Source organism: Lonchura striata, chromosome 6 (assembly GCF_050655825.1).
Source record: "Lonchura striata isolate lonStrDom1 chromosome 6, ASM5065582v1, whole genome shotgun sequence".
NCBI classification, from domain to species: Eukaryota; Metazoa; Chordata; class Aves; order Passeriformes; family Estrildidae; genus Lonchura; species Lonchura striata.
The window spans coordinates 10,542,755-10,556,156 of record NC_140708.1 but is presented as its reverse complement, the minus strand read 5'-3'; the positions used below and the strand labels follow the sequence as shown (position 1 = coordinate 10,556,156).

General features: G+C 42.9%; 1 long non-coding RNA gene across 3 annotated transcripts in view; it reads left to right on the top strand.

Moving 5' to 3' along the window:
• Positions 1-13,402, top strand: part of LOC144246565 (uncharacterized) — a 538,094-nt gene that overhangs the window by 463,723 nt on the left and 60,969 nt on the right. The gene's annotated exons all lie outside the window — the stretch shown is intronic.

Genomic DNA, 13,402 nt, shown 5'->3' with positions numbered 1-13,402 from the left:
GTGAGTAACACTCAGATCACTGCTGGTTGCAATAAAAATTCTTTTTAGGGCAAGCACGCAGACATCAGCTCATGCTTAGAGCAACCTGTGGAATGACGAATGAGGAAAAAAAAATAGATGAAGTGATACAAAAAGCACCAAGTTCTGTTTTGTTCTGCTCACAAAAGAGTTCTAGTTAAAGGTAAAAGGCTCTTAAAATGTATCTCTGGGGTGTGGTTACTGCAGTGTCTTAAAATGCATCCTGGCCTTTCTCCAAGGGCTCCTGTGGTGGCATTTACTGTGACAGAGACATCACTGGGACCACAGCTGTCCCCAGGGGACACGGACAGCCAAGAAATTGTCGACTGTGCTTTGGTGCTATTAGTGCACTTTTGTGGGAATCCAGGGCTTCCCTCTGGCTGCCCTGGCAGGTCTGGGACCCTGGCAGGGGTCAGGAACCCCCCTGGACAGAGCCCCCAGAGACACTGTCTGTGATCTCTGTCCATGGAAAACAGTTTTCAATCTTACAGGATGAATTACAAGCTCTCAGTGCTTGATATAAGTAATAATTAAGTGTGGCACAGGTGCAAAAGTCAAATTTTAGGATTCTAGATGAGGGGTCCAAAGGGGACAAGATGGAGGAAATTGGGTGTGCCTTGTCCTTTTTCTCCTTCTTCATGCCCTCCATGTCTCACTGTGGTGTTGGCATTTTTCTGTTGGTTCAGGCTGGGGACACTGTCCAACGTAGGTGACAGATATTGGCACGTTATTGTAAATCCAGCCAGGGAGTTTCTGGTATTTAATGTTTGTAACATCCCACTGAGGGCAGAGCCCCACACGCTGCCCTGCAGGACAGAGCTGGGCAGGGCAGCAGAACATGTTAGAGATAAACAGAATAAACAACCTTGGTAACAGCACAGACCAATTATGGCTCCTGCTTTGTCAGCTGGGCAGAGAGACAGAGACTTTCTGCAGTCTGGGAATCATCAATAGCACAGATTCCAGCACACTTTCTGAGGTAAACAGCAGCGTGTTTTCATTTCTCACCTTGGCCTAGGGAGGAGCAGAGCAGCACTACCAGCCCTGGTCCTGTGCAGGACCCACAGGAGTGACCAGGTGCTTCAGTACGTCCAACCCCTCCTGATTGCATCTCCTCTGTACCTTAGACTTTAAATGCTTCCCAGAGCTGTGGGATAAATAGAGAACTTGTAAAAATGTCTTTTAAAGGTTCTTTTTGCCTGTGCCTGGGGGCAGTGGGGGACTGGGGGCTTCCATTGGAGGCTCCCCTGTGGTGTGGGGACATCCCAGTGGGGCAGGGGGAAGGTGTGGGAAGAATTAAAGAGTGGGGCTGTTGTGGGGTGCCCATCACTCCCATTCCCCACCCCTGCACTGCTGGGATGGGAGAGGAGTCAGGGAGGGAGGTGTGAAGATGAGCCTGGGGCAGGTAAAGTGATTTGTTTCTCATCATTGATCTCTGTATCCATTGGAAAGAAACCAATTTTCACCCAGCCAAGTCAGTTTTGCCCATGACAGTGCTTGGTAAGAGGTCAGTAAATGTTCCCCATGCTTTTAATTTGAACCACAAATTAATATTGTCCCCATCTCCTGCTGATGGCCAAAGTCACTCACCAAGAACAACCTTCCTGCAGTTTGTAAAGGGAAACCCAAACCCACCCACAGCACTGCAGGGCAGGATGGATGGCATGAGGGCATTTTATCAATGCTCTCAAACCCCACTGTCTGCTGGGAGTGGAAATGTCTCTGTATCTAATGCTGTGAAATGACCATAAATTCCAGTGATAAGAATTGAATGAAAATGCTTGAATGTGGATTTTCATCTTGGTTGTGCACACAGAAACCTGAGAGGGTCAGGGAGAATCCTGTCACATGATTCATTAATTCAGAGAGAGAAAATTACCCCAACAGTGCCATGTTCCTGTGCTGGGTACCCTACAGGTTGGGAATCAAAAGATTTGACAGATTATGTGCTGGGCTAATTGAGACAAGATCTCAGTGCTCTCAGTCTAAAACTGGGGACAGCCAGCATGGCTTGGGAATTAAATCTGAAAGCAAACATGTATAACAATCCATTAGTGACTAATAAAAATTATCTCTTCAGTTATAGTGGGAGTGGATGATGGAGCCAAGGCAGATGCAACACTAGAGGAAGAGGGGAAAAAACAACTCATCTGGCAAATATAGGCAAGACATCCCACAAAATGCATAGAAATGAGGGTGATTTTCCTGTGCTTGATCAAAGGTAAAAAACACGTGTAAAAAAGCCTGATATAATTTAGAAATCTCTTTGATGTGAATTTGAAGCTGTAGTTTGGTAGCTTTTCCTCCACTCACAGGATACAGATGGCTATTCCCTACTAAATGGGGTGCAATTAGTGACTATCCACAGCTGAAGATAGCAGTGAGCAGGAACTCTGAGGCTGTTTGGATTTTAACTGCATCTGGACCAATATTCTCCTGTTTTTTTTTTTTTTTAATTTTCTGTTATTTTATTCCTGTTTTATTTTTTTTAAATGTTGATACCCAACTCCCCACAAAGTAAGCAGGTCTTACACTTGTTATATTTTTTTATTTTCTGTTATTTTATTCCTGTTTTTTTTTTTTTTAATTGCAGATAACCGACTCCCCACAAAGGAAGCAGGTCTTGCACTTGCTGTTGTGTTTCTCTCACATCTCTTTGGCAACAACTACATGGGCTTTTCCCTTGCCCTGTAGCCTGGGGAATGTTCTGTTTCCTAGGACCATCTGGAAATTTTATCTGAAAAGCTTCTGTTATGTCAGGGCCTTGGGACCTGACAACACCTGTGATCTTTTCTGGTCTCCCAAAGGAGATTTGGAGAACATTTTTCTACCCATTGTAGGGATGTTTGAGGCACATTCTGCACATCTTTCTGCACTGAATCTCTGTTGCATGGTTTTAATGGATCTTACAACCATTTGCAGTCATAACCATTCCGTTTATCACAAGCCGTGCTAATGTTCACCATGATTTAATCTATATAAATCACGTAAATATCGATTTATTAAATTTTCAGGGTTGTTCCTTGTATGGAAAAGCCATTATGCAGTTAATATGTTCTAAGACTGGCAATTTGGCTTTATAAATTGCAGATTGTTTTTTGCCTCAGCTTTATGGTCGTCTCAGAGCAATGTGAGACTCTATTACCCATCTCTGGATTGTTGTCTTTGCACATCTCAGCAGCATGATTCGTGGTTTGGGGCCCAGAGATGATCCTGGTTTGTCTGTCTCACAGTTTCTATATTGTGTGGCTGATCCACAGCCTTGCACAATGCAAGATACAGTGGTTTGTGTTTGACTGACTCTCAGATATCTGCCCTAACATATTTAGTTTGGACTTATCCATCTACCAGTCTGTGGAGGATATGGCATCTGCTCCCTTAAATTTAGTTATTCTTTGTCTGATTTATAACACAGGCCTGTAATAAATTATCTCAGCACAGTTGGAGTGCACTGAACTACAGATTAAGAGCTGGAATGAGTGGGGAAGGCAGGGACTTCATAAACCAGATTTATGGAATCAAAACTTTTTTTTTTTTTTTTGATATTATAACAGAAGGTAGCCAAAAGTTACCTTAAGTGCTAACTTTATAACATATTTCAGCAAACTCTTTCCTAACTCTGCTGATCTCACATAATTAATCTGTGATTTTTAATAAACCCCCAGCAAGCGCTGCAGAAAGCAAAGGCTGTTTCACTGTGTTGAAGTCCAGTGCATTGGTGTGTTTATTAAATCTGTTGGTATTTTCTTCACTGAGACCTTTGTCAAATGCTTTTTTCGTGTTGATGTAAGTCACTCTCTAGGCACTGGTCAAGTACTGCTCTGCAGTGTCTGTTTAGCTCTAATTCACAAAGCAGGCACTGAGCTTCATCTTCTCTCTTAGTGGGCACAGTGACAGGCTGTGCATGGTCCTGGGGAAAATAAAAAAGGGGAAAAAAATCTGTGGAGATAAATGGGGGGTGGGAGGAGGTGTGGACCCATGCCAGCACTTAGAACCCCAAAGCTACACGACAAGGCTTCACAGGTTACCAAGCCAGGAGAAGGTCTGAACCAACAAAGATCACTTAGAGACAAAACCAGATAAATAAAAAAATTTTGTAAGCAAGACACCTTTGGAACAAAAAAAGGTAGACTTCAGATGAACAAGATTGATGGCACAAGATATTCTTTACATTCCATTTAATCCCACAGGTTTCAGTGCAGTAATTTGGCAATTTATTATGTTGATGCATCTCTCTTGCTAATTATTAAAATTATTGTCAGAAATAATTTCGATTCTAGGTTTATAAAGAGGCTGTGGTGAGTTCAGGATGCTCAAGCTCTCAGAGTTGAATTAATTTGTTTTTATTTAACTTTCAGAGTTGAATTAATTTGTGTCAGAAGTTGGATTCCAGAAAGCACTAATTAAAAGTGAGTCAGAAATAAATTCTGTTTGTTTTCCTCAAATATACTTTATGTAAAAGAAATTTCATTTTAGCAAATGTATTAGTGTCTCTTTGCAGAAAAGCAATGGATTGACAGTTGATCTAAATTGTTACAATTATTTTAAAGGTCAAAAACTACAGTACTTAGAGACAAACCATTCTATTGGTCTACAAGGCTTTTATTACCATGCCCACATATATTATGTATAACCAGGGAAAATAAAAGCCTGCATTTCTGAAGTTTTAGAAGCTGCTCCATGATTTTGACTGAGTTTCCTCTCAGTACTTCCAGGAGTTGCTGCTCAAGGGAAGCTGTTGCAATGGCCCTTTGCAGGGTGCTTTTTTCTCTGTCGTGTCTAACCCAGCCACGTCTAAGGGAGCCAAGAAAATAAAGTCCAGACAGTTCTGTGCAGCACCTCAGTGCAGGCAGTGATCTTATTTAATGCAGGTCACAGCACCCATCCTCATGGTCACTGAAGGACCAGAATAAATGCTGCTTCTCTGTCTGAAATTGTCTTTTTCTAGTGACTTGCCATTGAAGCACTTAGAGAAAAACACCTGAAACTTAAAAAACAGAGTAAGAGGATGAGTTTTGATGGTGTCTCACCCTGAAGCTGCCTTTGGGCAGGCCCCATGAGGTGATGGAGCGTGGCCTTAGATAAATCCCTAAATGCCTGTGTTGGTGTGCCCAGCAGGGATGCTGCAGTGTCTCCCACAGAAGCACAGGACAAAACCACCCAGGAAATGCTGCTGTGGGGTTTGAACCTGGCCAGGTGCTTTTCCCTTCTTTAAGGAACTGCTAAGTGCTCATTTTCCTGTTATCAAGTCCATTTGTGGGAGTGCTGGACCATGTGAGCTCTTTCAGTCGTATTTGCAGGTGGAAACCTGCAGCTCCCAAGAAATGGGTTTGCATCTCCCCTGTTTGTAATCCTGGAGTTTGTAAAACTCCAAAATGGTTATGAATTAAGGGGCTTTTCCTCCCAGTGTGGGCATGGGAGCTGCCTGCTTCATTTTTAAGTGTTACTGCTTCTTTGGCATCTACTTTGACATGAAATGCTATAGATTAATAAGTAATTATTTAAAAAAAAAATAGCCTAGGAAGAAAAACAACTTTTGAAGGTACTTTATTTAATCCACAAAAAAAAAAAAAAGCTTTGAAATAAAAAATGTCTTGTTTACAGCATGAGGAGTCCATGTTCCAGATGTTTTAATCTGTTGTCCTTTGAAATGTTTACCAAAAAGCTTTCTTGGATAAAGAAAAGGCTGTGAGGATTTCAGTGACAAATGAGGCACTGCAGTCTGTTCCATGGTGGGGTGCACTGAGGGACTGGGAGCCTGCAGAGGAATTGCTGGTGTAATGCAAGGAAAAAAAAGAGGTAGTTTCAAGATAGTAAAAATGTACAGCAGAGTGGTGCAATAAAAGGGGCAACAGCACCCAAATCATGTCAGATATTGTGTTTTGGACCTAGAGCCTCAAAGGGAAAAGAGAACACACAAAGAGAACACCACTGGTTAGCAGTGCACACAGTAATTGGTGATTTGGGGAAGAGCTGCATTTAATTCCTGCTTTCCCTTATTACTGTATTGAACTCCCAGTCTTGGCTTTAACTTGAATTATAGTCATTATAGTCTTTTTTCTACAAGGGGCAATCCCCAGTTCAAATACTTCAGAGTGTGTATGAGTTGATGTATTGCTTTATGCTTTATTTTATTTTAAAAACAAAACAGGAAAAAGCTTTACTTGACTTAAATGACTAATTTGTCCTGTAAAGTGTTGTTTTTTCTAATTAAAAAACTTTTCTTGGGGAAAAAAGCAGAACAAAGTTTTTGAACCAGCACTATGACTTTAATATTAAAGGACTAAGTGGAAACTATAAACATAAGGATGAACAATTTCTACCCAGCAGGGTACTTAATATGAGAAATGAAAACATAACTGCCAATAGGTAATTGGTATTATGAGAAGTATAGAATTTCAGTCATATAAAATAATAGAATTATAGAATTATGGTTTGGTTTGAAAGGGCCTAAAAGGTCATCTTGTCCTACACCCTGCCATGGCAGGCACACCTTCCAGCATCCCAGGCTGTTCCAAGCCCTGTCCAGCCTGGCCTTGGGCACTGCCAGGGATCCAGGGGCAGCTCCAGTTGCTCTGGGCACCCTGTGCCAGGGCCTGCCCACCCTGCCAGGGAACAATTCCTAATTCCCAATATCCCATCCATCCCTGCCCCTTTGGCAGGGTGAAAATCTGGATAAATTCTTTAGCATTTTTTTGAGCCCAGAAGCGCTGCCATTACCTGAAGTGCTGCTGGAGATGAACTCCCTCAGAACAGGCACCTGGAATAACATAACTGGGAATGTTCAGGGTGACTTTACTGCATGCACAGCCCGCATAAATCATGCTGAGCTGGCTCTCTGCTGCCTTTTAGCTGCCTTTCCCTGGGAAGAGCTGATGGAGATCCGTGGGGGCCGAGCATAGGCTGGGAATGTGCTGGGGGCATGGCAGGGAATGGTTGGTTTGTAGAAAACGCTGTGGATGTTTGACTGTGCTGGAACCCCGGCTGGGTTCAGGGGCTCTGTGTGGTGGAAAAGTCTCTCCTCCAAGCCGAGCTTCCAAAGAAAGGCTCAGCAGCCTCCGTTGTTCAGTCTCAAGGCAGTTTATTGCAAGTTATCTAAAAGATTTTCTTCTGGGGCTGCTGTGGTTTGCTCACAGCTCAGGCAGAGGCACACACACACCCTGACATCCTCTCTGACCCCGACTGCTTCTTCTCTCCCCGCCCAGGGCTGCTGCTCTCTTTTATATGGTACATTACGTGTTACATGGTTACAGTTTTCCCCAATGCCTATTACCTATATTAAATGGTGCTTTTCTATCTTTTATATGGTACATTACGTGTTACATGTTTATAGTTTTTCCCCAATGCCTATTACCTATATTAAATGGTGCTTTTCTATCTTTTATATGGTACATTACGTGTTACATGTTTACAGTTTTTCCCCAATGCCTATTACCTATATTAAATGGTGTTTTCTACTCTAAACCAATCTGTGAGTGCCAACATCACCAAGAACATGAAGATGAGGAAGGAGAAAGAGGGAGGACAGGGCAGGCCTAAATCCCAAATCCATCTTAAAACCTCTGACCCCCATGTATAAAACCAAAACCCCTCTGTAGAGCACTAAAAAATTCTTCCCTCTACTTTGTAACAACTTCTACTATAATATCTAAACTTTTGTGACTTCTTGCTCTTCCTGTAAGGTTGGTAAATTGTTCCATGGTTCAAATCCAAAATCACAGCTGTTTGCAGCTGTCTGCCAGGGTCTCAAATGCTTCTGACCTGGGCCCAGAACCTCCAAAAATGTCTGAGGGACATTTTCAGTTCCAACAGACTGCATCTGGAACACGTGCTTTTGGCAAAGTGCCCTGGTTTCCCTGCAGAGCTGGCTCTGTGATCTCTCCAGGAAGTGAGTTTCCCTTCATTTCTGGATATGGCTTTCTAGAGAGCACTGAAGTGCTTTTATTTCAGTGACAATACTTTAAGTGCTACACTACGGTCTGAGTCATGGCATAGTGTTGTAGTTAATTCCATGTTTTTTTCCAGTTGTATAACTTGCTTTCATGCAACTTTATTGCTTATAATGAATGTGCTGTAATTATAAATGGTGTTTGGGCAATGCTTCCAGCAATATCCACTTTCCCTGCTTTGTGTCAAACTTAAATTCTCCCCCTCTGGCCATTGAATTAACCACAGAATTCTGTGAGAATTCTCAGAAATATTTTCCAGATTCTCATAGAAAGATTGACATGTTTTGCATATTTTAATTTAAACAGTTTTTTAAAACCCAGTGTCATTTAATTGTTTTCCCTTTGCAGTTCCAATTAAAAAAGAGAATGGGGATTCCTAAAGTAAAGAAGATAATTTCTTTTTGCCTTTTAAGCATTTAGCTATGAGGAATGAAAGAAATACAGATTTGAAGGGTTTTCTGTAAGGGAAAAAAAGAACAGTGAAATGTAGCAACATGGCAATGATGCTAATTAGCGAGGCAGTAGAGAAAGGAAATATGTCAAATTAGTCTCAATTGCATGAATTTGATTTTGTCATTTATGTAAAAGAGTGCAATAGTGGAAGAAGTATCCTGCAACAATATTCCCTTCAAGTACCACTGGGAAACAAACCTGGAGCTCTCCAGGATTCCTGAGTCAGGGCTTCCCTCTCTGGGACACCCCTGGATGGGTTTTGTGTGTGGCTGACAGGGAGTGATAAAGAAATGTCTCCCAACAGCTCCTGTGCCCTCTGCACTTTGCTGCAGTGCTCTGTGCACACCTGGGCAATGTACCACACCCAGTCCTGCCAGAGCTCCCACCAAAATATGCTCACCATGGATCGTGTCCAAAAGGCTCAAATTTGGCAATTGTGTGGACTAAAAAATAGTGTGTGCCACATGTTTCAGTGTAAGACTGAATGATTCATAGTCCAGTAATGCTGGCAGCAAAATATGATTACTGAGGGGACGTTAGAGATTTCATTCTAGACTTCCTAAGGTGGAAGCAACATGGCATTAGGTGCCTTAGATGCCTGTAATTAACTTTTGGGTTGGTTTGGGTTACTCATGTTCTACCTTCCTATAATTTCTGTGGGATGCAGAGGGTTCTGTTCCTCTGGAGATGCTCAGATCAATGCAGGTAAAGCTGGTGGTGACTGAGGGGGTCAGGTAGTTCAGCCCCCTTCCCCAGCAGAAGCAATTAGACCTCAGCCTGGCCTGACAGTTAATTAGCTTTCCTGCTCTTCAAACCCTCCTGTGACAGAGATTCCACCCTTCCTTGGCAATTGATTTCTGTGCTGAGCCACCTTGACAGACAGAAAGATTTCACTAACGTCTGAGCAAAATTTTCCTTGCTGCAGTTTAACCCTTCTTGTCCTGTCTTGAGATGAATAGTTTTGTCCCCTTCCCTTGACAGCAGTTTTCTGTAATGGAAAATTGTTGTTATGGAGGCTTCACAGCATTTTAAATTTAAAAAATCACAGAACCTTCAGTCTTCTCTCATGGGTCAAGTTTTTTAGCTCACTGAGCCATTCTGTTGCTTTTCTCTTGGTGTTTTACAAGTGACTGGAGTTCCTGGCCTGCTGGGAAGCCTTAGTGAAGCCACAGCAGTTCACAGCTACTGGAATCCTGGACTCATGGAGCAGTCTGCTCTGGGAAGGACCTTAAAACCCATCCCATTCCTCCTCCTGCCATGGGCAGAGACACCTTCCACTGTCCCAGGCTGCTCCAAGCCCTGTCCAGCCTGGCCTTGGGCACTGCCAGGGATCCAGGGGCAGCCACAGCTGCTCTGGGCACCTGTGCCAGGGCCTGCCCACCCTGCCAGGGAGGAGTTTGTCCTTAATATCTCACTTAAATCTGCCCACCTCCAGGCTTTTCCTGCTTGTCTTGTCACTACTTGCTCTTGTGAAAAGTTCCTCTTCACCTTTCTGCATTCCAGGGGCTGGCAGGAGCAGGGACAGGCACCTGTGCCAGGGCAAGGACGGGCACCTGCCAGGTGGGTGCTGTCTCAGGGGCTCTTTGCTGGCAGGGCAAGGCAGGAGGGGCACTCACAGCAGTCCTGTGGATCCTGGCTGCAAAGCCATCATCCCTAGGGATGTGGTTTAGCAAGGCAGGGTGGGGAGGAAAACAGAGGGTTATAGAAGGATCCAAATTGATTGGAGAGGGTCTGAAGGAGGGACACGGGGATGGGGAAGGGTCTAGAAGGACCATACAAGGGTCCTTGTGAGGATGATGCCTCAGGTTTTAGCTTTTATATTTTTAAGATTCTGTGCTGCTATAGTGTGTATTCTGAGCTTCACATAAGGGATGGTGAGCTCTCTGCACAGAGCAGGGAGACAAAACAATTCCTTCTCTAGCTGGGGACCAAGGACAAATTATCCAAATCTCAGGCCCAAGAGCACAAACAACGTGGGCTGAAGAGAGAAAAACAAGCAGGATGGGACTTCATAACCTAAAGGTATAATTGGACAATTGACTCCAATGTGCAAATGGAGCAGAACTGATCCCAGGGAGAGACCCCATGGTCACTTATCCATTTTGTGACCATTTTGGTTCACCTTGGGTGCAGCTGTCCAGCCATGGACAGCAGCTCCTCTTCATGGGAAGACTCACCTTACCCACACCACTCTGCAGCCTAAGGATGAGATGTGCTCTGAGGAAGGGGGGTAATTCTCCCTTAGAAAACCATGGCTCTGTAATTTCCATCAGTTCATGTGACAAGTACAAATCAATCCACATACTCTATATTTTCAAAATGTTCCTGGTTTATTATTTTCTGAATTTAAGGCATATTTTAAAAGCATTAGTTAGGATGAAGTATTGGCAGTTGGAAAATGCCAGTCACAGACTTTTTCATGCACGTGAAAAACAGTGATGGGTCGAGATTATTTCGGTAGGACCTTGATGCAGAGAGGCCACTTGGTTTTGTAGCACTGGTTGGGTTGGTGCCTGTTCCTCCTGAGCTCCTGTGTTGAGAAGCCAGGCTCTTTCTTCCTTTGTTTCCTGAGGTTTTGCAGTGTCCTGCTGGAGGCCCTGTGAGGTCAGGGCTGATGAGTTCCAGTGCTGCTCTGTGCCCCATCTCTTGCTCCTTCAGCGAGTCAGCTTCGGGCCATTTGTTTCATTTGGAATTGAGCAATCCCTGCACACAGCAGGAACAAATGAGTAGACTTGACAACCCCTTTCTGATGTCTTTAGTGATTTCTTAAGATTAAAAAGTAGATTAAAACCAATTCAGTGACTGAAGGGAGGGCTATCTTCTTTGCAGGCTTTATTTACAAAATGTATATTTCTGACTTTGCTAGCTATTATCCTTGAAAGCAGGAGAAATTCAGATTGGGACCATTAGAGCCCAGGTTACTGATGAGTTGTTCTCAGAAGTTTGCTGCAAACACAGCCACAGGCTGCTTGCCTCAGCAAGCAGGCCAGGGAAGGCAGAATTTTGATGAAAGACGTTGGTTTTTGTGTTTTCCAGAGCGATGCGGTTTTTCAAACAGGTCAGTCAGCATCTGAAGAGTCAATGTGCAGTAAAGTTCCTCTCAGCTTCCCCAAAACCTGTGCTGGCAGCTGTGTGCTTTGTTGTAGATATACTCTTCTTAGGGAAATTCAGAAAGGGTGGGCAGGGCAGTGGTGGAAAGGGGAAAATCAGAGCCAAAAAGCCTAATCCTCAGTGAAAGAGTAGGGCTAAGCATAGTCTCACCATGCATATAATTTAGATATGCCCAAAGACAAGGTTTATATTTTTAATTTTAAATAGATCCCAGATTATCCTGCTTTGTTCATTCATCTGACACTTAATAGCAATGGAGTAATTAATGAAACAATCCATGCTTTAACCTCTGGGCTCTTCAATCCATCCTCACCTACCCACATTTTCCTGCACCTCAGGATATTCCAGCACCCCAAATCTGTTTTTCTGGTTATGTGCAGGAGCCCATGTGGCCCATTTCTGCAGGAACTGAGCTCTCCCCTGCTTTTATTGTTCTGTGTAACAGCCTTAATGCTTTTTTAATGGAGTTTTCAGGGGGTGAGCACTGTCAGCCCTCATCTGCTGGAATGGAAAATGTCTGCTCCATGGAAGCAGGGTAGAAAATTAAATGGGGATATTAATGTAGGGGAGGAAGCTTGTTGATGACACAATAATGGTTTCTGTTCTCAGGCATGACTGCTGCCAGTTTAGCGGTGATTTAGGCTGGAATTATTTTTTGTGATGTTCACACCAGTGGGGTGGTCTGCAGGAAGGACTTGGAACAAAGTAATTCCAGAAAAAAAAATCTGTGAAGCAGTTTATAAATAATCAAAATCACTGCATAACTCATGAATCATTTGGATGATCCATTTCATTTCACTGCATGTTTTCCCTCTTGGTTTTCATTGACAAGAAAATCAATGCTTCTTATATGGACTCCTGATCTAGAATATTTCACAGGAAGACCTTAGAGAACAAATCTGGTTTTAAATGAAATAATGCATCTGTTTTATTTAGCTCCCTGTCCAGCAAACCACTTAATGTCTCAACTTCATTTTGACAACTGAAATATTTAAAGTTCTGTGTGTTGCTGCTGTATCTGGTTGAATAGATCTTTAACATATGATCAGTTCCTTTGGTTTGCCTTTTTCCTTGCTTTTCTTTCCTCTCTTGGGCAAAGTTTTCTTCCCATTTTATTGTTTTGGTTTCCTGGGTGCAGTACCTGAGCCCTCGTGTTTGTAACAGGATCCAAAAAACCTAAAACCACTTTACGTTGGTTATATTTTGCACAGAGACAGGTGGAAGATGAATTTTCAGCAGGAGGTAAGGGTTAGGATTTCAGGGCACAGCTGTCTGACAGAAGCAGAAAGTGATTACCTGTGCTACAAAGTGAGCATGAGGTGAGAGAGCAAAGCAGATTGTTTGGAATGGTTCCACATGGCATTTCTGGATTACGCTTTAGGAAAAGTCACTGCTCAGGCTGACCTTCAAAACTGGAATCATGGGTTAAGTAATCGAGGCCAGCCCACAGAGGTTCAGATGTGTCCATAATTCTGGTACGAGCCTGAGCTGGGTTTGGTAAGTCTGACATGTCACTGATGTGCTGGGCAGTTGTTTGTAACGAGGGGTCACTTCCCCCTGAATCCAAAACTGACCCTCTCTAGGTGCCAGCAGCTCCATTGCAAATAAATGAGAAAGACCTAGGGAGAATCAAAACACAATTATCTAAAATCTGCATGAATAAAGGAAGCAACCTTAAAAAGCTGCACAGGCCTTCATTTATGTTGTTAACACTTATAAATTAATTAGACAAAACTGGTCCAATCAATACTATGCTAATTTTTACTGACATTACTTCTTAAAGGTTAATTAAGTACCCTAGACCTGATATTGTTATTCATTGATTTATTAATAAATTAAATAAGAAAATAATAAATGAATATCAATATTTA